General features: G+C 44.9%; 1 long non-coding RNA gene across 1 annotated transcript; it reads left to right on the top strand.

Moving 5' to 3' along the window:
- The first annotated feature begins 21127 nt into the window (after nucleotides 1-21127).
- On the top strand, nucleotides 21128-22375 carry LOC135368632 (uncharacterized). The gene is made up of 3 exons (XR_010414837.1): nucleotides 21128-21189; nucleotides 21455-21533; nucleotides 22350-22375. It is a non-coding gene; the product is annotated as an uncharacterized LOC135368632 (long non-coding RNA).
- The last annotated feature ends 472 nt before the right edge of the window (nucleotides 22376-22847 follow it).

Below are 22847 nucleotides of genomic sequence, written 5' to 3'. Positions count from 1 at the left end.
GGTATTTTTTTTTCGGTCCAGTTCGGGTTCGGGTTTAGCTCCGCTGAACCGAAATTATCAGCTCCAACCGGTTCAGGTATATCAGTTTGGTTCGGGTTCGGCTGAGGGAGAACGCCCCCCGCACGTACACAGACAGCAAAAAAAGAGAATCGGTCAGCTGTCGGGACATTTACAGGGATTGGAACTGTTACTTTTTCGGTCTCGGTATAACCGGTTCATGGGCAGTAATTTTGCTGCATGTATGAAAGCGAAATTACGCTCCCCGAACCCGGTTGAGGAAGGTGTAATATAACCGCTTCAGGTGGGTAAAAAAAAGGTCGGTCAGTAGCACAATTATTTCACCTGTGAACCGATTCCCGAACCGGTAATCATATGATTTTTTTTTTGTTCAGTTGCGGTTCGGTTCACGACAAGCAAAACAACATTGTTCTGGTTCGGTTCGGGTTCGTCAGAAAATAATTTTCCGGTTTTCGTTTCCGGTTCAGTTCAGGTTCCGATCCCTGGTTTAACCATCGAGGTACATTGTGTTGCAGACGGTGGACGCATTGCAAATGGCGACAGGGGAGGATCGGCTACATCGGTGAAGCGGTGATGTACTGCTCGCGACACGGTTGTCTGAAATCTCCAACCTGTGGCGGAGCGGTGCCCTGTCGGCGGTGTCGCGCTCGATGGAACTACACCAATACCGACTCCGAGGAGAGGCCGCGCGCAGTCGCCACCCGTCGGGAGAAGTAACCCTCGGATACCCGGGTGTCGCCTGATAGCAAGAGAATGAACAAGAGGGATACCGGCCTCCCTTGGGAGGCTGTATTGGTATAGTTTCTTCATGTGCGACACCGCCCATAGGGCACTGCTCAGCCAGAGGCTGGAGATTTCAGATAACCGTGTCGCGAGCAGTTCGTTACAAGCGAGGATTATTGTATTCTTTCGTTATAGGTGACCGTGGGACTGTATCGATTGCAAGGCCGCGAGTTACAAAATGGCGTACTATTCGAGCATTCACGTTGGAACAATGCCAGCGTGATATTCACTTCGGTTTCTTTACAGGTTGCTGCCTGCCTCAACGGTCACACATACGTGTACAAAATTGCAACTGCTTCTCTCATCGAAGCATGTCTGGTGCCACTTGCTTGGACAATTGTTCGTCGGCCATTCCGTTTGAGGAACTGCCGTGTTTGTCACTAAGGATGATCTTGATTGAGCTTTGCAGTGCCAGCCTGTTCGAAGTTTCGAGGACTGTGTGTTCGACGTTTGGAGGACAGTCGGGTGCATCGGATGGGTTGTGTGTCCGTGCAACGGGTGCTCCATATGTGTGTGTTTGGATTAGTGAGCCGTGTATGCTTTCCATTCGCCAAACGATGATGTACTAGATGCAATTTAAAGATATGTGCAAGCCAATAAAAGTTGGTGTTTCATGTTCAATGTCGTTGGCGCATTTTCTTCTTTTTCTTTTTTTGCGAAGCCTGGCGGTCATTTTTCTGTTAGGGAGCCGGAGAGGCGTAATGTGTCTCGCGTATTAGTGGGTACAAGTAACCCTTTAATACGTCCGCTACACGGTGGCTCCTGGCGTTAGCAGGGATGTCGTACCAGTCGTTTAAGGGGGCACAGGGCACATCCAGCTTTCGCAGGCACCGCGTGCCTCTTGCAATCATCTGGCACATTTTTCAAGAAATGTGCCAGGTGACAGACGGCACCTATCCGTCACTGGGTTTAGAATGTAGGGCGACAGATGTAAAGTGACTTTTTGGCAAACCTTCGATCAAGATCTGCACTCGCAGTTTCTGACTCTCCTATCTTTATTCCTGAGGCGTTCCCCCGGCGTCGGGAAAGTGGCGCTCCCATCGCCCGGCAGTAGCTGCAGTAGCCCCCTCCTGCACTCACGGTTGGGTCGCCGCAGGAGGGAGACCCCCACGTATAGCTGTGCGTGGCTGTCCCGTGTCTGGGGAAAGGGGGATCCTGGTGGTTGAGTGGACCCAGAGGTTGTTTGGGACACTTCGGGGCCCCTCTGGGAAAGCAACACACCGCTTTGGCCCCTGCTTCCCATAGACGGGTGGTCTTGGAAGGCAGGGCCAGGATTATTCAGCTAGTCGCCATCTCCCTTTTCATTACTTTTTCCTTCTCTACCCCTTCACTATCATCCTTCTCCTACCTTCACCTTCTTCGGCGGCAAGGGTCAACCTTGGGCAGTCTTTTCACTCTCCAGAAGCTGCACTAGGGTATAGTGCAGAGGCAAGTGTTAACGTGTGGGACACGTTCCCTCGTTGGGCTCGATGGTGGGCGGCACACCTGCTGCACCGAACCATTTCTTTTTTTGCATGGATTCTTCACGCTTGAAAAAACAAGATCAGCGCCATAAGCGGCGCTGCACCGAAGCACCAGTGAACTTATTCAACCTATCTCCAGAACCATGGTTTCCGAAATTCCTGGTACTCCATTCTGAAGACGAGACAAAACCACTCTCTAAGATATCACCGTTTGTTATTGCCAGGGAAATAGAAAAATCAATCGGAAAGACCTACACTGCAAAAAAACTTTAATCTGGGGACCTTCAAATCGAGGTTCAAACCAGGGAGCAAAGCTCGGCCCTCCAAGCTGTCAAGAAAATTGGGGACCTACCGGTGTCCATCGCAAAACACAGAAACCTCAAATTATCAGGGGCGTGATCTCAGAAAGTGAGCTCCTCGAATGCACCGACTCTGAGATTGAGGAAGGCCTGCGGGAAGAGGGTGTCGTGGCATCAAAGCGAATAGTGATGCGTCGGGACGGTAAAGAAATCTCAACAAAGCACATTGTTCCATCATTTCAACTACACAAGCTTCCTACAACCATCAAGGCTGGTTACCCCAACTGCCACGTGCGACCCTACCTCCCTAATCCGCGGCGTTGTTTCAAGTGTCAACGCTTCGGGCACGGGTCTCAGGTCTGCCGTGGACAGGAAACATGTCCCAAATGCTCTGGTACAGATCACCCAGCAGAATCCTGCCGAAACCAAGTGCGGTGTGCAAATTGTAAAGGTGACAATCCTGTCTACTCCAGGTCATGTCCCCGATGGAAAGATGAAAAAGAAATCCTTAGAATCAAGACAGCGCAAAATATCTCGTACAAAGACGCAAAGGCGCAAGCAGAGTTCAGGAAAAAGGGCACTTTCTCCGAAGTGGTGCGCAGGGGAGTGGCACCACAGAGGAGGTCCGTGGAGACCCAAACTGCTGGGCCTCCACCCTACACTCCCCCCCAGAAGGACGGAAAACGGAAGTATCTCCTTCTCCTTCTGTATCCATTACGTCCCCCATGCCTGCAGCGGCCTCAGCTGAGGTTGATTGCACGGCGTCCGTCTGAGATGGATTGCTCAAAGATCCATCCCAGGTACCTGTTGTTAACATGGAGCTCGACGACGAAGACCGTGCTTCACAGAAGTCGTCTTCGAGTCTCCCAGGCACTTTCTCAGAATCAAAAGAGAAACGCGAAAGATCAAGTGGTAGAGGCAGAGGCAACAGACCCACGGACCAGCAAAAGCAGCCCCCACCAAGGGTGCTGCCTCCTTAAATGCACATAATGGTCAAAGTCTCTTTGTTTTTCTTAACCACAATCCTTTTCATGGGACAGGCCCTTCTGCAATGGAACTGTCGAGGCCTCTCCACCAACATAGATGGCATACATGACCTTCTTGAAAAGTACAAAGCTGTTTGTTTCTGTTTGCAAGAGACATACCTGAACAAACAGAGTATAAACCCATTTCGAAGATATAACGTTTTTCGAAAGGATCGCACGGACACCTCACGTTCATCTGGGGGTGTGGCTCTGATTACTCCGCAGTCCATTCCTTCCAATTCTGTTCCACTTGTTACAGACCTTGAGGCTGTAGCTGTACAAATATGCCTTGACAGGGTCATTACAGTGTGTTCATTGTACCTGCCCCCTTCAGTAGTAATCCACAAAAGGGACTTTGAGCATCTTTGTGACCAGCTGCCTCAACCTTTCCTTATTCTTGGGGACCTGAATGCTCACAGCCCCCTGCGGGGCAGCAGAAGGTTAGACGTCAGAGGGAAAATGCTGGAAAGCGTTTTGATGTCAAGGTCAATTTGCTTGCTCAACACGGGACAAGCTACTTACGTTAATGCAGCGACACAAAGCTTTTCTTCTCTCCCTCGCTGTTTAGCAGTTTAGACTGGGCAGTTGAACAAAATCCACGAGGGAGTGACCACTTTCCTGTTATCGTGAAATTGTGTGGTGCTACAAATACACTCACAACACGACCACCCCGATGGAAACCAGCTCAGGCTGACTGGAGCTTATTCCAAAGGGAAGTCAAGCTCCAGTCCTCTTCTTTCGAACACATGTCAGTCGAAGAGGCAAACACTTTAGTTACAAGCACAATCATAGATGCCGCAAAACAATCTATTCCACAGACATTGGGTCGGCTGCCCAAGCGTCCGAAACCTTGGTGGACTGACGATTGCGCATAGACTAGAAAGGAACAGAATCGTGCGTGGGGTACCTTTCGTAGATACCCCACATCACAGAATCTTCTTGCCTTCAAAAAAGCACGTGCCAAAGCAAGGTGGACACCAAAGCAAGCAAAAAGGTCTTCTTGGCGCAACTTTGTTTCTTCTTTAACACATGGAACCCCATCAAAGAAAGTATGGGATAGGCTCCGGAAAATTAAAGGAGACTACCAGAGTTTTTCCATTCCTCTCCTTCAAGTCAATGGTGCTCCATGTCAGAGTTTAGACGAACAGGCGGACCTCCTAGGTGAACATTTCCAAAATGTTTCCAGTTCTGCACATTACAGCAAAGCGTTCTTGTCTGTAAAGAACCGTGCAGAAAAGCAAGTCATTTCAACTTTGGGTGGTGAAAATTATGCATACAACCAGCCGTTCACTATGGTAGAGCTCCAGCGAGCAATGTTCTCAGTGAAGGTCAGTGCTCCTGGTCCAGACAGAGTCACCTATTCCATGATCACCCACTTATCAGAGGAATCCAAAGGGTGTCTTCAACTTCTTCAACAAAGTCTAGGATAAGGGGCAGATGCCAGCAGCATGGAAGGTAGCAACTGTAATTTCACTTCTCAAACCTGGCAAAGAAGCATCAAATCCCACCAGCTACAGGCCCATTGCCCTCACCAGCTGTTTGGCAAAACATTCGAAAGAATGGTGAACAACCGACTAGTGTATTATCTTGAATGCAATAACTGTCTTGATAAGTACCAATGTGGATTCCGGGCTGCACATTCAACAACAGACCATCTTGTTCGTTTGGAGACCACAATCCGAGAAGCGTTTGTCAGGCGGAGTCACTGTGCCTCTATATTCTTCGATATAGAAAAGGCATATGATACCGCTTGGAGGTATGGGATCATCCGGGATCTATACTTTTTTAGGGATACGGGGCCGGCTTTTACGCTGTATCATTAACTTTCTGCAAGATCGAACTTTCAGGGTCCAATTGGGCAGCACTCTATCACAACCATTTCTTCAGGAGAATGGAGTTCCTCAGGGCTCCGTGCTCAGTGTGACATTATTCATTGTGAAAATGAACTCCATGGCCACTGCAATTCCTCCGTCTATATCGTATTCGTTGTACGTTGATGACATTCAAATTTCATACTCCTCTGCAAATTTGGCAACTTGTGAGAGGCAGCTACAACTGGCGGTAAACAGACTGGTTAAATGGGCAGAACAGAACGGATTCAAGTTATCCTCAGAAAAGACTATCAGTGTTCTGTTCACGAGAAAAAAGGGACTATTTCCGAACCCTATACTTTACATGAATGGTGAGAGCATTGCTGTCCGAGAAGAACACACATTTCTGGGAATGGTATTTGATAGAAAGCTTACGTTTTTGCCGCACATCAAGCAACTAAAAGCAAAATGCATAAAGTCATTAAGTCTCATGAAAGTTATCGCTCACAAGTCTTGGGGAGCAGACGGAGCAACCCTCCACAAAATATATACATTAGTAATTCGGTCGAAGATGGACTATGGTTGTATTGTTTACAGTTCTGCTCGTACGTCAGTCCTCAGGTTAATTGACCCAGTACACCATCAGGGCCTGCGGTTAGCACTTGGAGCTTTCCGCACCTCACCAGTGGAAAGTTTGTATGTCGAGTCTAATGAGTGGTCTCTGGACAGACGACGGTCTTACCTTACTATTCTTTATGGTCTTAAAGTCAAAAGCCATTGTCAGAATCCCGCCATGCCTTGTGTCCAAGGCACACGGCTTCAGCGACTATTTGTAAACAGACCATCAGTGGTACGGCCTTTTAGCATGCGAGCCTTGCAGTATCAAGAGTTTTATAACTTTTTGTATCAGGACTCCTGGATCCTGGAACAGGGTGACGAATGTGCTCCTTGGCAATCACAGCCACAGTTCAACTATTCCTTAACTAAGTACAATAAAAAGGATACGTCGCCCCTAGCCCTTCAGCAAGAGTTCTTCGAATTAAAACATTCCTTTGGTGACCACACTGAAATATACACAGATGGGTCACGGACTGCTGACAGCGTTTCCTGCGCCATGGTATCTGCAGCGGTTACGCGGTCACACCGTTTAAATCCAGCAGCATCCATTTTTACTGCTGAAGTATATGCACTCATCTTGGCGCTTAATTTTATATTGCAAACGCATGTTAAATCTGGCGTAATTTACACAGACTGTCTTAGCTCTTTGCATGCTATGAGTAGTCTGCAGCGGGCTAAGAACCTTCTAGTCCATAGAGCACGTTCTTTGGCCAGTAGGATAATAAACAGAGGTTATAACTTAACATTTTGCTGGGTGCCCAGCCACGTGGGTATCCCAGGAAATGAACTTGCAGACCGAGCCGCAGCAACAGCTCTTTCATCTGAAATTAGCCCATTCGACATCCCTTTCCATGACTTCAGACGTACATTAAAGAAGGCCATTAACGCAAAATGGCAGCAGTTGTGGGATGAACAAGCTTTGAACAAGCTTCATCTCATAAAACCACACGTAGGGCATGTACATGCAATTCAACAACGTCTCCAGGAGGTGCTTAGACACAGGCTCAGAATTGGGCATACATTTTTGTCGCACGGCCACCTACTTCGAGGAGAGGAGCCACCGTGGTGCACCAATTGTAACGAGCAACTCTCCATCCTTCACATTATCATCACGTGCCCACAACACGAACCTCATCGCCAGCGCTACTTCACTGAATACTACAAGCATTGTACACCTCTTCACCCAGCACTCTTGTTGGGTGATGAGGCTGTCATTTCTTTTGATAATGTCGGGAACTTTTTAGGGACATAGGCCTGCTTGGGAGCGTATAACTTTTTAGTTACTTTCCGCAAGAGAACTTTACACACACTTCTTTTAATTATATCAGCATATTTTTAGATTGAATTTCATTCACATTATTCTGATAACTTAATTCATTTGTGTTCATAACCATGTTAGGCGCATTATGACCTTTGTAGTCGCTGCGCCAGAAAAATCCTAATCATCATCATCATCATCCTGAGGCGTTCCCAACAGTTGAACAGCTGGAGGGATTCGAAAACAAAGTGACCAAGGACAACAAAAAACAGCTGGTACATGAAATTAAATTTTACTGTTCATATGCCGTTTCTTTTTTCTTTCTTTTTTTTTTGTAGCCCAGGAAACATCCTTACTTTGCATCAACATACACTTCTGGTGTTGTAATCTAAATATTGCAAACTTTTATGTTCTTTTTGTTAAGTCAGCAGTATTAGAAGCAAACATAGATCCTGGCTTCTTATGTAACATGTACAAGCTTACAGCTTCTCTGTGAAAACATTGTGATTGCTTTGTTTTGTTCTCCTTGTTGCTGGGATGTCTCCTGGAGCCTGCCGTGTCAACAGGTAGTAAGAACATGTGGCTAGTAAAATGTGTGCTGTGCTGATTTTGAAATACATAGGTGGTGTGTATGAAGAAAGATCCACCTCTGCTCTCCTGAGTGGGCTCCAAGTCATGCATGTACAATGTTAATTGCAAGGACTATTTTCAAGTTCAAGAACTCTGCATTCTTGAGGGACTTCACTGAAAACTTGTGTAAGAAGGAATTATGTGCCACATCATGACCGATCAGTTGGCTAAGCTGTACAGCTGGCAGAGAAGAAAGGGGAAGTTGAAGTTCACTGAACTCAAGTTTACTGAAATTATTATAGGTAAGTCCAATCATGTGCTGGTCAGTGCTCTCATATATTTCATGAGATGGTTTTACTAACACTGTATCTGAGAAAACGGTGTTCAAGTGAACATGAACTAAGTATATATAAAAGGCGTAGCGGCCTGCTCACCTGTACATTTCATTCTACACAGCTAATTTATTACGCACATTTAATTCGCTAAGTCCTTTGTTGTTTATTTTAGGGGGGAGATGTAAATTTAAAAAAAAATGTAGTTCACGCAGAATGGTGTTTGAAAGTGTTACCAGCAATGTACAGATCACACGGGCATTTTAATGCATGCGAAATGCACAAATGTACCATGAGGTGCCGCTTCAGTGCGCCTTTGCCCTGCAGCCCTCCATTGCACACACAAAAAAGGAAAAAAAAAAACACTAGAGATCTGTTTATCTTAGATGTATCCTTGCCTCTGTGTTACCAGCAAGCTGCTCCCAATGACAGCGCTATGTAGGTAAGCAGAGCTCAGTTTATTCAGCGTGCGATTAAGGGGTGCTTTTTTATTCCGTGTTAGCGCCGCGAAGCAACTGTGGCTATGAGCGACGTACAGACGTGGAAAGATGGAGAGAGGACAGAAGGAAGAAGTGAGGGACAGAGGAGTTAGTATGTGTCGACTTCAGGGGGAACTGTGCCGACATTCGTCTGGAAAGTCATCGGAAAACCCAGGAAAAACCTCAGACAGCACAGCCGGTGATAGGATTCGAATCCGTGTCACCTCCCAGTCTCGAAGTGGAGAGCGATCATCCTAACCACTATGCCACGGGAGCTGGTATTAAGGGTTGTGCAGTCGAGGCACACTCGAGTCAGCCTGCTGGTTTTCATGTGGTACATTTGTGTATTTCGTGTGATTCGTCTTTTAGCGGGAAGAAATCTCCACACATGCCATACGTTTCTGGAAACGCTTGGAATGTCCATTTGTCAGTGTGCTCTACAGCTTCCCAATAGGTGGTTTGCAACTTCCTGTCAAAATGATGTAAAGGAAGTTCCAATGTCACGTGGATTTAGGCTTCCGGTTCCAAGTTTTGCTGGAGTCGTATGGCGTCAGTATGATTTCAACGTAAAACTAAGCGGATGCTCAGTGTTTAACTGCACCTGGACCTAAATGTATCGCGTACCCTGGGATCCTGAGCCATTGAAAAAGTATTATCAGGCGTAAACGAAAATTCAACAAAGGGGTGTAGGCCACTTGTTCCCGAATTCCGTGCTATGTATGTACTTACCACGCTGAATTATGCGTGGCTGTGATAACATTATCAACTAGTAATACGAAAAGAATATCACTAAAGCCACAGCCTCGTCCCAAGTTAATGGGGACGATTACATGCGTAGTATTTTCAGAGTGCAGAAGATTGCTGCGTGGAATGCTGCCTGTACATTTTTTTGTGCCATACCTGAAAAGTTGCTCGTTATCTTTCTTATCTGAAGTGTCAAACTGACCGCATTGTAAGAGAACATTTCGCACAGCAAAAGATCGCGATTTCAAAGCGCGCACCAAACGAAACCGAAACATACACAATGTGTCACAAAATCGTACACTGTTAAAAAAAAAGTGTTATTACGAGTGGTTGTCCGTTAAAACTGACGGACGCTCGACCGCTTCGTACGAGCGGTGCATAACGTCCGTTTCCACTGGAACAGTGTGAAAAGCAGTTTTTTGACGGCGGAATCATCTGTATCTTAATAGCACGGCCGTCCGTATGCGTCAGAAACGGATAGAACGTCCGTATTTGCCCAGGGCTCTTTGCGTTAGAGAGAGGGGTATTATCTTCGAAATCCTCCCACTAGAGGACACCACGGCTGTGCCGTTGACCGTTGACCTGTTTTCCTTTTCAAATTTCCAATGGCGGTGACAGCGACAGACGCGTATCGGTCTCTTTTTCTTTCTTTTTTCTGCCAGGCCCTGGTACTTGGGTCCTTGAACTTCTTCAGTGCCTGCGCCACCGAAGGCAAGTAACTGACCCTGTACTAATTGTTACTTAAATAGCACAGTGCTCATGAATGTGTATCGCAAAAACATGCCGGATAAAATCAACATAAGCACAGACTTCTTATTCCCCAGGCTGTGGTTCGTCTCATGCACATTCTTATATCCTGCAATCACAACCCGCTGCAGTGTAGGTATATTCAGAAGTTTGTGTATTTCCTAATTGACAAATCAACGAACGACCGATTGTAATAACAATTACGCCATACACAACTCGGCCTCAGCGTCACATTTGCATGCCATTCTTGTAATGCCTAGATGATTGTTACCATCTGATTGACGTGTCTTTTTCTTCTTTTTGCAGACTTGGATAGAGGTTCCAGATTTTTAGTAGAACTCCTTTTCTATTTGATATTACTTGAGTCCTGGGGAATGTGCTGCCGCAACCATTAAGCTCAGGTTCATACATTGTCGTTTCAGGTGGTAACATTTTCAGTCAGAGCACTTTTTTCTTGACGTGAAACCAGCGATACCCTTTGAAGCTGTTCGGAGTTTCCTTGATGCTGCGATGCTTATGTTCTCTGCATACTTTGTCCTGAACATGGAACACCCACGATGCATGCGAGCTTCACAGGAATTCATTATTTAAAGGTACGTTCAAGGACAAATGAATGTAATACTTGTCCACTGATTGTTCACCAACTAAGCGGCATGGTTTCTGACAATGTCCTACAAAGCCAGCGTGTGTATTCCACCACTTATACACATGATACACTATTTCATTAACGATAACGAAAAGCAACATGTGCAGGTCAGGAGAAGCTGATACCTGTCAAGAGAATTCTGCACTGCGAGTGTAGTGAAAGTTTAAATCCTGCCACGATTTAGATCTGAATGAAATCAAATCCCACTTTAAACCACATTTATCATATCCATCGCCAAATCCAGAAGGCTAGCAACATAAAAAAAAAAAAATCCTGGAAGAACAAGCCCAGCTAGCCGATCTTAATCCTGATACTTCCACAGAAGTATAATGCAATCAAATTTTGAATCCTTTATTAGATGCACTATTCATTCTGAAGCTAAATTTGCTTGCAAGATGAAGTTTATATCTAAATTCATTGGAATTTTTCCCATACTTGATTTTGATTTGATTTGCTGCATCCATTCAGAAACCTTCAATTTGTTTGGTCAAATTCACATCCCTTATGTATATAGACTGGTATACATATTATACTGTGAAGCCACTGGTATACATATCATTGCTTAGTCGGCCACTGAAACTGCAATTCACCAACGGACGAACGTTTATCAGCCTCACATACGACATTTGTATCTTACTTAGATGTTTCGTGTTTCTTCCTTTAGACATATCATGGACCAGCCAGAGGAGCGGGGCACAAAACAAGCCAGGAAGACACATTCAAGAAAGGCACTTAAGGTGATTGAGCTGTTGCGTCAAACGAAATGAGCGCTCCAACAATACCAACTAGTTAAATAGATATTTTTATAAAGCACAGTTCCTGCACCTGTTGTGTTGGTGACAAGTAATCTGAGCAATGTTGAGCAAGCGAATGTTACACTGTGGATGTATTCAAGTAGGTTTTCCAGCTTAGAAGTGACGTATCACCACTCCAGAGCACAAGTATATCGTACCGTATATCGGTCAGAGGCTGCGATGCCCTTGTTCTATTTGTCTACACATCTTTGTTCCTGTGAAGCATTTATATGCGGTCTCCGTTAGTACAATTGGGTATGAGTTGAATAGCAGTACCTCGTCATAAGTACCACTCCTGTGTAAGGAACATGCGTCGTACAGAAGCTAGTGCAAACGCGTGGAGCTGTAGGAAAAAAAGCTGGTACACTTCATTATAAAGGAACAATCACTAGTAAAAAAACGGCGCCCCTTAACATTTTATAACGGAACATGTGCGGTAAAGAAACAGTTCGCCGTACACTGTAGAACGGACAAATCTCTGCAAGTACGGCATCGGTAAAGATGTCAGTTTTTCTACGGCGCTTTCGTAACGTCTTGCAACGGAGCATTTGTTTGTAAAGAAACTGTGCTCAGTTGATCAGAAAACGGACAAATGTATGGCAATATCATATCGAGTAAAATTCCCGTTTTTCTACGGATTTATTTTTAACAGTGTATCTTTGTCGTAAGAAAAGTTTGTGTGAAGTATTTGTTAAAGTACCATACTCCTTTGCGGGGCAGGCTTTCCCAGGTGAACTCGTCTTGGTTGTCATTTAAGCCAGAGTTTATAAAGATTTGCTTTGCTCTAAATTAGCTAAATTTCGAACTGGAAGTTCGAAGACCCAGCATAAGTAGCGGCACTTCTCAACTTCAAAACAAATAGTTAGCAAGTTAATCATGCATAATTATTTAACTGGGCAGAATAAGAAAAACTAGAGGTAAGTAGGCCACACCCTCAACTAGGTTACGTTCCGTCCATGTATGCATCTTTTTTAAATGTTTGCTTCACGTTAGTTTGGACACCCCATGTGCGGTATTTACAACATGCAGAACAGTTGCTGCCCTTTTTGCACATGGGGTATAGCACAATTTAGAAAAATCGTAGATTTGCAACAGTGCCTCATTTTCACATGTGCTTGTTTTTGCTGTGTCTGCTACATGTATCATAGTTTGGTTAACCTGTTTAGCCTGTGTGGCGTAACTCATGATCACAGTTCTCTCGCGACATAAAGCCACATGTTATGAAAGCTATACTCGTTATTTTGTGTGCAGCTGCTGTGCGCTCCCAAGGAACCTTTTCTCAGGCTACGAAGTTTCAAATTGAAGCAGAGATAAAGGAGCGCCTTCGCCATGCCCGTGAAAGAGATGATAACAAGGCAACTTAAACCAGGTACTTCATTTGTTATTCAATGTCATAAACTTCATTTAGTGGTTAGTGTCCTTGCTCTTTTGATTTTTTACACTCTTGCATACCAATGCCTATTCGGGCGTTGCATCTGTCTGTGGCTCAACGAAGCCCCCTTTGTAAGCAACCCGGGCAGGAGTTGATATAATTTTTCCGACGGGTAGGCTACAGTATGATGAAGTGGAATAGTGTCTTGTGGAATAGTGCTTTAGTAGATACGTGGGTATGTTGGCAAGCCAGATTATCATTATGAATTGATAAGTAGTACACGTAGATTTGCATAGGCGTGCAGGCTGGTGCATCAGGCGATCACGCCAACACCGCTGAAGCATTGAAGCGCAACAGTGCATACGAGTATGAACTTAGGAGTAATAATCTGTGCTACAGCTTTCAAATAGTCAAGAGGAAAAAAAAGCAACTCTGGAATTTAACTTTTCTGTTCCATGGCACAATGGTGATTTTATTCTGATATTTGTCCCACTGCATACCCTGCCTTGTATGCTATCACAAATATTTCACCAATTTTTACATTCGAAAGCCCTTGTGTCTGAATCCCAGATTTTTAATGAACAAGGTATCACATACAGGGCATGAGCTGCACCAAGAGCTGTACCAAGAAGTTGCATCAGAATTGTATTGATGTTATGTTACTTGACTTCGCAACCGCTATGAAATGTGGGTACCGAATATGATGGCATATTGCAATAAACATGCTAATACGAAAGATATTTCTGATAACGCTATAAATGTTAGTGTAATATTATAATTTACTTCTGAGGTTGAAGTCTAGCATTCAAATGCACTAAAAATATAAGGAATACGAAATAGCGCTTTGATAGTATATTTCACCATCGAAGGCTGTTAAATATCGAGTATAGCCCAGCACTTTGGGCCTCGAAACTCACGAACACAGTCATCTGATGAAGCGTGAGTTCATAGCTGGGCTCGAACTCAAGTCTTATCAGATGATTGTGGTCATGAGTTTCGAAGGCTCGAAACGCCGAGCTATGATATCGAGACTAGTCAGCAAAAGGCATAGATAGTTTTTGTGTTACAGTAGCGATGTCACTGGTGGTGCAGTCACTTGAGTTGAAGAAACAGGACGGAAGTGGTGGTACTTTCGAGTACCAGGTATGGGAACCGAGTTAGCAAACCTGAAAGAAAGTGACAGTGCCTCTTGTGAGACCAAGCTTTCGGGAACCCATATTGGTGTGCCCTCCTTCAGTTCTTTCTCTGCCCATAAGAATAGTTGGTGGGGTGAAAGGATGTGTGTTGAAGGTGCCTTTGTAGACTGGCCTTCGCTGCAAGCCTCGTCAGTGTGCCACCGACACCATCACACGGCCCTTTGCGTTGCGACGTGGCAAAGAAGTTCCAAGTGGCATCAAGTCCAAAATCTTTGTGAAAGCACAAGTTCGCATTTTATTTATTGCGAGGCAGCACCATCGCTGAAGTAATGAATCTTGTCATTTTTTCCACGCAAGTCAGGAAACTTTCGAGGAAGACCTTGGCGTACACATGAACCGCGGTGGTATTGTGAGACATGCAGTCCGATATGACTGCGTACAATTTGTGCAGAAGAGTTGTACTGTTATTCTAGCGAAAGTAGACAACGATTGGATGAACGGTTGCTTGTGTGTTTTCCCAGTGAAATGACTGAGGAGCATCTTGGGCACAATGAAGCTGTAGTTTTCAGCGAAGTCAGGGATGACGACAGCGTCGTTTGAAGGTAGCTCGTTCTTCAAAGTGTATAGACAGTGGGACAGCACCTTCGTCACAAAATGATATCTCTTCACGTCATCTAGTTGATGCGGAAGGTGTTCAGCAAATTCTTCAATCGACTGCACACGAGTCTGTAGGGTAATATGATGTCCAGTAACCCATTGTCGATAAGTTACGCTGTCCCGAAACTCAGAAGAAAGCACTTCCTAATCCTCCAAGCGTTGTCTCGCATTGCTCACACCTGGGCAAATACCGCAGTTTGACAGCATGCACTGTTCATTCTTAATGTCACACACCAGAAATTTCAGCAATCCCGTGTACCTTTCTTGAAATGATATCGCATCGAGCATGAGTTTTATATTCTGATGGTACAAACAGACACACACACAGTGTGTACCAGGTACACAAGCCAGAACACACCAAATTGGCCGCAGACTTGCGAAAGTCGAGAACCCTACCCTAAAGTCTGGATTTCTGGCCTTCCATTCTTGGTGGGCTTCTCGTAGGTTCAGCAATAGTATTCTCTTTTTGTGCCCTTTAATTACGTCCGTCTTCCCGGGAAGGCAATATGAGACTTTGTCGTCCTCGTAAAAGTCCAGTATGTTTAGTTTGACTTCCTCGTATATCGGTCGTCCTTTACAGGGCATAGCTTCGGCAAGAACCTCGTCGCTGCTCCTACGTTCGCGAGCTTTACGGACCATTCGTTCTGGTACGCCGAAGAGTCCATAACTTTTTTTCTTTCACCAAGAGGCAGGGACGGGTGAGTATCGACGTTTTCTTAGCTGCGAAAGATTCACTTCTGTACTTTCCCTTGAGTTCTTGCAGTAGTTGCTCGTACTCATCGGCCAGTTCCATTCTCTCAGCTGAGGGTTCTTCGATGGGCAGACCAAGGCCCCGTGCCATCCTGGACTGTGCACGGCTTTGTAGTCGAGACATTTTCTTTTTTGTATACGTTTCACGTTGTGCCATTGACCTCTACTTTTTAACTGGTGTCTCGCCCAGTACTTCAAGTGAAGAGTTTAAAATGGAAAGACTCTCACCATGATCAGGGCTAGCCGAAGTCGAATAACTTTCGATTGGGACATTCGCAGTAGACCCCTCATCTTTCAAGTGCAGGTACTCCTTGTAGCACGTTGGACACAAGCGATCACCAGGCACCATGCCTCGCGACATCAGTCTTCGGGCCAAGGTGACAGAGATGTATTTTGTCTCCTTTACGTTCTTCCGGTGGGAAGAAAAGTGGCCAGCACAATTTCTTGACGCCACAGAATGAGGGTACTTGCGAAAATACAAGGCGTAATGGTACTTGCGTATGGTGGTGATAGTTTTCACGTCACGTCGTGATCTTGGTGATATAATGAACTGCTCGTCTCCCTGAAGCTCCAAAAAATTGACGAATTGTGTTTCTTGGTCTGTTGTACACTTCTGATGTCCGAACGTACAGGAATGCCGTATGTCACGTTCCTCAAACTCGGAACAAGTGCTTGATGTCTCTGCCATAGGTACACCGATGATCAGGCGACAAACGAATATTCGGAGAAACCTCTCGTAGAACGGTGGGACCATTGTACGGCTCTTGCGTGAATGAGTGATGTCAACCTGCTCTAAGCAGAATCACGCTGAAATGTGATTGATGTATGCTTTCCCCTTTCTATTTTCTAATCAGCTGTTATCTGACTTCGGGCTAAGAAAATAAATAAATAAAAAGAATAGGAAATCGGCAACATGCTCATTTACGTATAAGAGGGTCAACAGAGATGGCGCCCCGAAGCTTTGGAACGGGTTAGCCGCCAAAGCCTCTTTTATGAGGGCCGCATATGGGTGTTGGGGAAACCTTGCTTGCTTTACTATTATTCCCTGGCCAGGACCACCGACAGTGTCATAAATGCTTAATCATGCATCAGAGTTGAGTAACGGTTTGAAATTTGTGTTTTTGCGCTGACTTTTGTGCGGAAAGGAGGAAGGCGCCGCAAGGAAGCCCATCCCGTGCGGGGGGGGGGGGGGGGGGGGGGCGTCGCGAGAGGCGCACCACGTAGGACTTAAAAATTCGTCGCGGTCGTATAACAAAAAAAAAACACCATGGATGAATTTTTTACACATATAACTGGAAAACTATGCTACATTTGTGGTGAGATTTCGTTCCTTTAGTGCGTCCGCCTGTCATGGTTGTGGTCACTCCTGGGGAAAGAAGAAGCTCGGGGAAAAACGTGTCAGGTGTGACGTAACGGGCACGTACGGACGGGCACGGGGGATTGTGTTCTGCAAGGGAACGAGGACTCCTGGCTGTTCGTTGGCATCGTCGTGGAATTCTACCGCCTGGCTCTTGGTTCCAAGTTCCATCTGGTCCTGGGTTCTGGCTGCTGGTCTGCCCCACCGGGTTCTTGCCTCTGGCTCTGGATTGCTCGGTTGCTGGCGTTGCGCGGTCCGCACCCGAGGGTTACCCATGCTCACAGTAAAGTTTCTACTTACAACCTTGTTTGACTCTGTCTCATGCTGGCTTCTATCCGAACTACCCTGAGGGCTCTGGCGTCCACGTCCAGTGTAGGCACTGTGAATTGACCAGCTGTCACGTAGGTTGATTCACAGCCTGCCGCATCACACCGCCAATGCCACTTTTTCTTCGGCGAAGTTTTCAATTTTTGCTAAAACTACCAAATTCCGCATGTTTTTACAGCCTAAGAGTTTAATTTTAGGACGTCAAACTTTTTTGGTGGGATGTACTGGTAGGCCTCTACAAATAAAAAATATACTTCGTAATTTCTGCTCATGGTGTCTATTTAGAAAAATGGTGCATTCGTTTCATTTTGTGCCTCTTTGGTGGAAGCGTAGCTCGCTATTTCTGCTCTCGCGGCGACTGCAAATCTGATTATGACTAGTTTGAACTTTTCCAAAACGCGTCGCATTTGAATTTTTCAGATATGTAAAGCCGTTCACCCTCGCCGCTTGCTCAAGCGCATTACGGTTTCAGGTTCGGAACGGAAGTTCGAAGCCTCCTAGCGGTGATTCGGTGCGGATCCCGAAAGAAATATTTCACACAGAACGTATGCACGTCAATGAGAAGGACATATATTTTTTTCAAGAAAATCAGCGATGGTCGAGCCAAGCCATTGGGACGTCTGAGCTAGCATGACCCATATCAGACCACCCTTCGGAACATAAACGGTCGGTCGTCCGATCCATGACCCATCGGCCTTTGAACATACCATCTACCCACCAAGAAAAACACACAAGAACTCGAAATTATACAGAACAATTTAATATTAATATAATATAATAATACAATACAATAAAGTATATATATATATATATATATATATATATATATATATATATATATTATAAAATTATATAATAATATGTCTAATTTAATTTACGACGTATGTGTTGCCCCTAGACTTTCATCAACGACAACTACCGCCAGATGGAACGCAAAGGCCAACGAAAAGACAAAAAAGGAACGAGGCAAGCACCAGACACTTCTTAATAATAATAATAATAATAATAATGTTTTATTGGTGCCCAAGAACGGTCGTTTCGACCCTAATGTTGGCGCACACAAATACAATACAATGCACTACAAATAGACACAGTATACATACAAATACTGTAATACAATATGCACTAACAACAAGACACGATCTACGCGGTCACACACACAAAAACAAAAGAGACTGTACATGAAGAAAAGAAAAAAAACATACATGACTTGAATTGAAAACGAGCACACGCACATTGTAATGTGAGAAACACATGCAATCGCACTGCAACAAAAGGGAAATTTTTAATCCGTCCAAATCCAACTCCAAAAGGGAAATTATCTGAAAAAGTCAGAGAAAAGAAATCTCCGAAAAATGAGAAGAGATATGACACCTAAATGATGTACATGATGCTGAAAAAATATCAAGAGACGAAGGGAGCGAGTTAAACAAGATTTGGCATCGTGTAAGAGGGTCATTAGGACAGCAGTGGTTGACATAGAACGTTGGGGAGTTCCGCAGAGTAGCACGCGGGAGACAAAAATTTAGGTGGCCTAACAGAAAAGGGGAATCAAATATTGAGTGCACACATTTATAAAGAAACATCATACGTCTCAATTCCCTACATAAGAGGGAGTTTCAGAATCGATACGACGAATTTTATCACAATCGAATGTAACGACAAGTCTCAAGAAAGAGAGGACACTTAGAAACTTGTTGAGCCATCCAAAAGACAAGACAACCCTTGACGACGAATGCGGAGTTGTTTACCACATATCTTGCGAAGAATGCCCAGCTGTCTGTATCGGCGAAACAGGACGAAAAACAAGCACAAGAATGAAGGAACACCAAATGGACGAAAAAAAAAAAGAAGAAGAAATCCGACAGAGCTATGTGACCACGTCTGGCCAACCGTACACAAAGTTAACCTAGATAGCCCTGACACTTTAGCACGTGAAGAACGATTGGGAGTACGTAAACAACTCGAATCCGCGTTGATCAAAAAGATAAGCAATTCTGTCCACAAACACCCAGGCCGTTTTGCGGACTGTTGCATACCATGAATAGATAAGTAAGCAATTCAGCCAAGCTACTTGGTTCTGATGGTGGAACCAGTACTGTTTCCGAAACGTCAACCTCAACGTTGTAGTGCCAATGTGCGTTTTTAGCAACAAACGTAATAATGTTAGCTCAGAAGCCTAGTGTTTGGGAATTGCTTCTGCGAGTAGCCTTTCTCCCGGGTTTGGGGATTAAAGGGACTCTGTGTTGAAGCTGGACAAATATTGCGTTTGTGTCTATTACGAAAGTATCATACGCATCCAAGCCACAAGCGAAATGTTATAGCTGTGCCAGGCAGGGGTGTTTGCAAGACGGGGAACTGAATTACTGCTTGGCTTTGCCCCCTCAACGCGATACTATGCTCGACGTAGAGGGGAGGATGAACTCGCGCAATCGGCGCCGAACTCTAGACTCTCAATAGCGGATTTCCGCTCGTGCGAACGCGAACATGAGGCTGATGTTCATTCTACGCCCCGGCCGGAAGTTCTGTTGTTAGTGAGATAGTGTGAGAGCGGCATCGGAGACCGATCTTCAGAATGGACGGTGAAGCAAGCAGTGTGGAGTCTCCGAGCTCGGAACTTTCTCTGACCTTCATGTGGTCGAGAACGAAATTCTGTTGCGTGCGGAACAGTCCGGCAGCCTCGCTTTTGAATCGTCGCCGTTGCGGCGAATGAAAGCCGAAGTCGAAGCTCTACGAGCATCTGACATAGATGAAGCAAACAACATCAGTTGCACATAAACAGCGCATATTATGATCGAACATGTAAATATTCCCTGTAAATTTCTTGTGCTCATATTTAATCGCACACTTGTTGTGTAAACGTAGTGCGGCTCGTGTGTCATGATGCCCAAGGAGATCGAATACTTGTGCTCCAGGGACCTCGAAAGCATTCCTGTAGAACTGCAGTACGAGTGCATTGCAAAGTATGAGGATTTCCAACTGTTATGCTTCTATGCCACTGTCTCGCATGTGCCACATTGTGAGCTCCGTCGGCAGCGCGAAGCTATCAGGGGCCATATTCACGAGTAAGTCACACGTGTTCTTCTTGAACGAAGTTAAACTTTGCGCGCTAAAAATGGTTTCAGTTCTGCATTGAAGTCGTTAAAGGGTCTGTGACAGAAGCTGCAGAGACTTTTCCGCCGTGGCTACCTATAGAATACGGGAAAGCAACTTCACATACGAAAAATGCCTCAACACTCCGTGTTGTCGTAAACTCGAATTTTAAACATCGCGGTTCACTCCGACGCTGGCATACCTAGCGTCACACCAAGAAAACGCACGCATATATAGAAAACTCATCTGGTCATCCCACCGGGATGACGTCAAACGCCCATGCAATCAACGCGCTGAATGCCGTCACGTCATCAAACACTACAACAACCTTCTAGCAAGCTATTTCTGCAAGAACCAACATTTCTACGCCAATATACTATTCTCATAATGTCTGGAATTAAAAAGTATCTACATACTTCGACATCTGCGTCCTGTTTTATAACTGCGATAATCCAATTAGCGACTTCCGTGGAAAGCGGAACTTGCTACGACGACTTCCGAGACCCAGCGCGCTGTTTCACAGGGCTAGTGTAGTGTGTGTATTTCCAAGTTTTCTTTTTTTATATCTTTTGGAACAACCGACCAAATTATCGAGGTACACTGCTGGACTTCATTTGACATGCCTCTCGGTTGTGTGGTTAAAGCGAGATTTGTCGGCGGGCATTCAGTTGCGTACGATACTGCGCGTTCAACTGCAGCGGCAGCCATGGCTTGACAGTATTGGAGGGTGTCCTGACAGCGGCGTAGAGAAGTGCAGATTTTGCCAATCGCACTTGAAGAATGCAGACAATGAGAGGGACCTGTCAGTTTAGCAACAACTGGGTTTGAGTACAAAGAACCTCCGGCTACAGCAGTCCGCAGTGCCTTCCTTGATCCACCTTCCAAGACTGTTGCATCTGGACGTGACGAGGTTAGTGCCGTCTCAATAATTCATACAGTGGTTACTCTACTTGTAAAAATTACGTTGTGGCATGCAGATGTAAGGAGGTCATTTACGCAACAAAGAAAAATAGGGATGGAGGCCAATTAAAGTTGACGCGCTAAATCAAAATATATACTGTACAATTCCGTGTGTTGTTCAGAATGCAGCCATGCCAATGCAGTAAGCAACACCCACAGTACGTAAAATGAACCTGTGTATTCCGCATCTAGGTGTAACATTTTAATTGTCGCAGGAATGTACACCAATCTAGTTCATGACCTCTTCGGACAAGATGTGCAACCTAAATGTGGGAAATACAAGGCAGGGATCAGGTACAAGTTTTATTTTATTTGTTTTCCTTGTAATATGCAGTACTGCACATAGTAAAGGAGGGTTCTGGATTCTAAATCAACCCAGTTGAAATCCTTACTTTACCCCAAGATGCACCATTGTTGCCTAATCTGGCGCAGAGGGCAACTACGATAAAATTGCAGTGCACCAAAAAGAGATAGCCTGGTGTACGACAACCATGTCTACAGGTACACACACCCCTCACCCATCAGAGCCTTCAAGACATGCAAGTACATACAGTAGACAAAGTGTTCATTTGGAAATTATACATTTCCACACATTCGCCTTGCAAATTCAGGATCTTTTAGCGCCATCCCCAACATTTGCCATTACAGTATGAAATCCATCACCGTGCCCCCTTACGAAGTTCCACTGCTGCGGACCAACAACGGAAGTCAGGAGACGCCCTTCCTCATTCCGACTTTTCCGAACAAATTTGGTCAGCTGATTGGAAATGGCCTTCCTGCGTCCAGTTTCAAAACAGTTACACAAACTTGTTGAAGTCTTATTAGAGACAGGCTACTCTGTCATGTTTTGTGTGTGTGTGTGTGCGAATATGTACACAGCTTGGTGCAGTTGTGTGTTTTATTTATGCTGTTGTGAATTGTTGTATGCTCGTAGTGGCAATATCTCAGTTATCGCACACTGTGTTTGTGCCAGACACCTCATCAGGCTGATACCTTTTGTGTCTGATAGCCTTATTTCATTTTCTATGAAATGAAAAATCGAGATTAACTGAACTGAATTGAAAATAGAGATCCTCATAAATTTGTATGGCTCTTTTTTAACAACGTTAGGGTGATGACTTCATGGATGGATGTGGAAGGAACAGGAGAGAAACACATCTGCAATGGTCATGATAGTTGACTGTCAGGTACGGGACCAATTTCTTTTATAAATGTGTATATAGCGCGAGGCTGTTAGTAACAAAATTTTTTTTGCGCCCCTTGAAGCAATCCATAGGTGGTGAGCATGCGTGCGGACTGGACATATCTCAATACAATTCAGACCTGCCAGTTGCACATGAGGTGTGAGATACTTATTTACACCCGAACTTCTGCAGGTTTGATGCATGTATAGGTTTGAACATGAAAGAGAGACTATTTTGGAACAATCTCTGCAAACTTATTACGAAGATATTATCTGAGTGCCACAATAAACTATGTGAACAACATTTCATCTTACATCATCTTTGACTACAACATGCATATTTGAGTATTTGAGCAGCCCAAGATAAAGGCTTGGTTCCTCAAGGTCTACATCATACTAACTGAGCCAACACTTTGCGCACAAAA

Source organism: Ornithodoros turicata, chromosome 1 (assembly GCF_037126465.1).
Source record: "Ornithodoros turicata isolate Travis chromosome 1, ASM3712646v1, whole genome shotgun sequence".
NCBI lineage: Eukaryota > Metazoa > Arthropoda > Arachnida > Ixodida > Argasidae > Ornithodoros > Ornithodoros turicata.
Note: the sequence above shows the minus strand (reverse complement) of the source record. Positions and strands in the feature narration are given on the sequence as shown.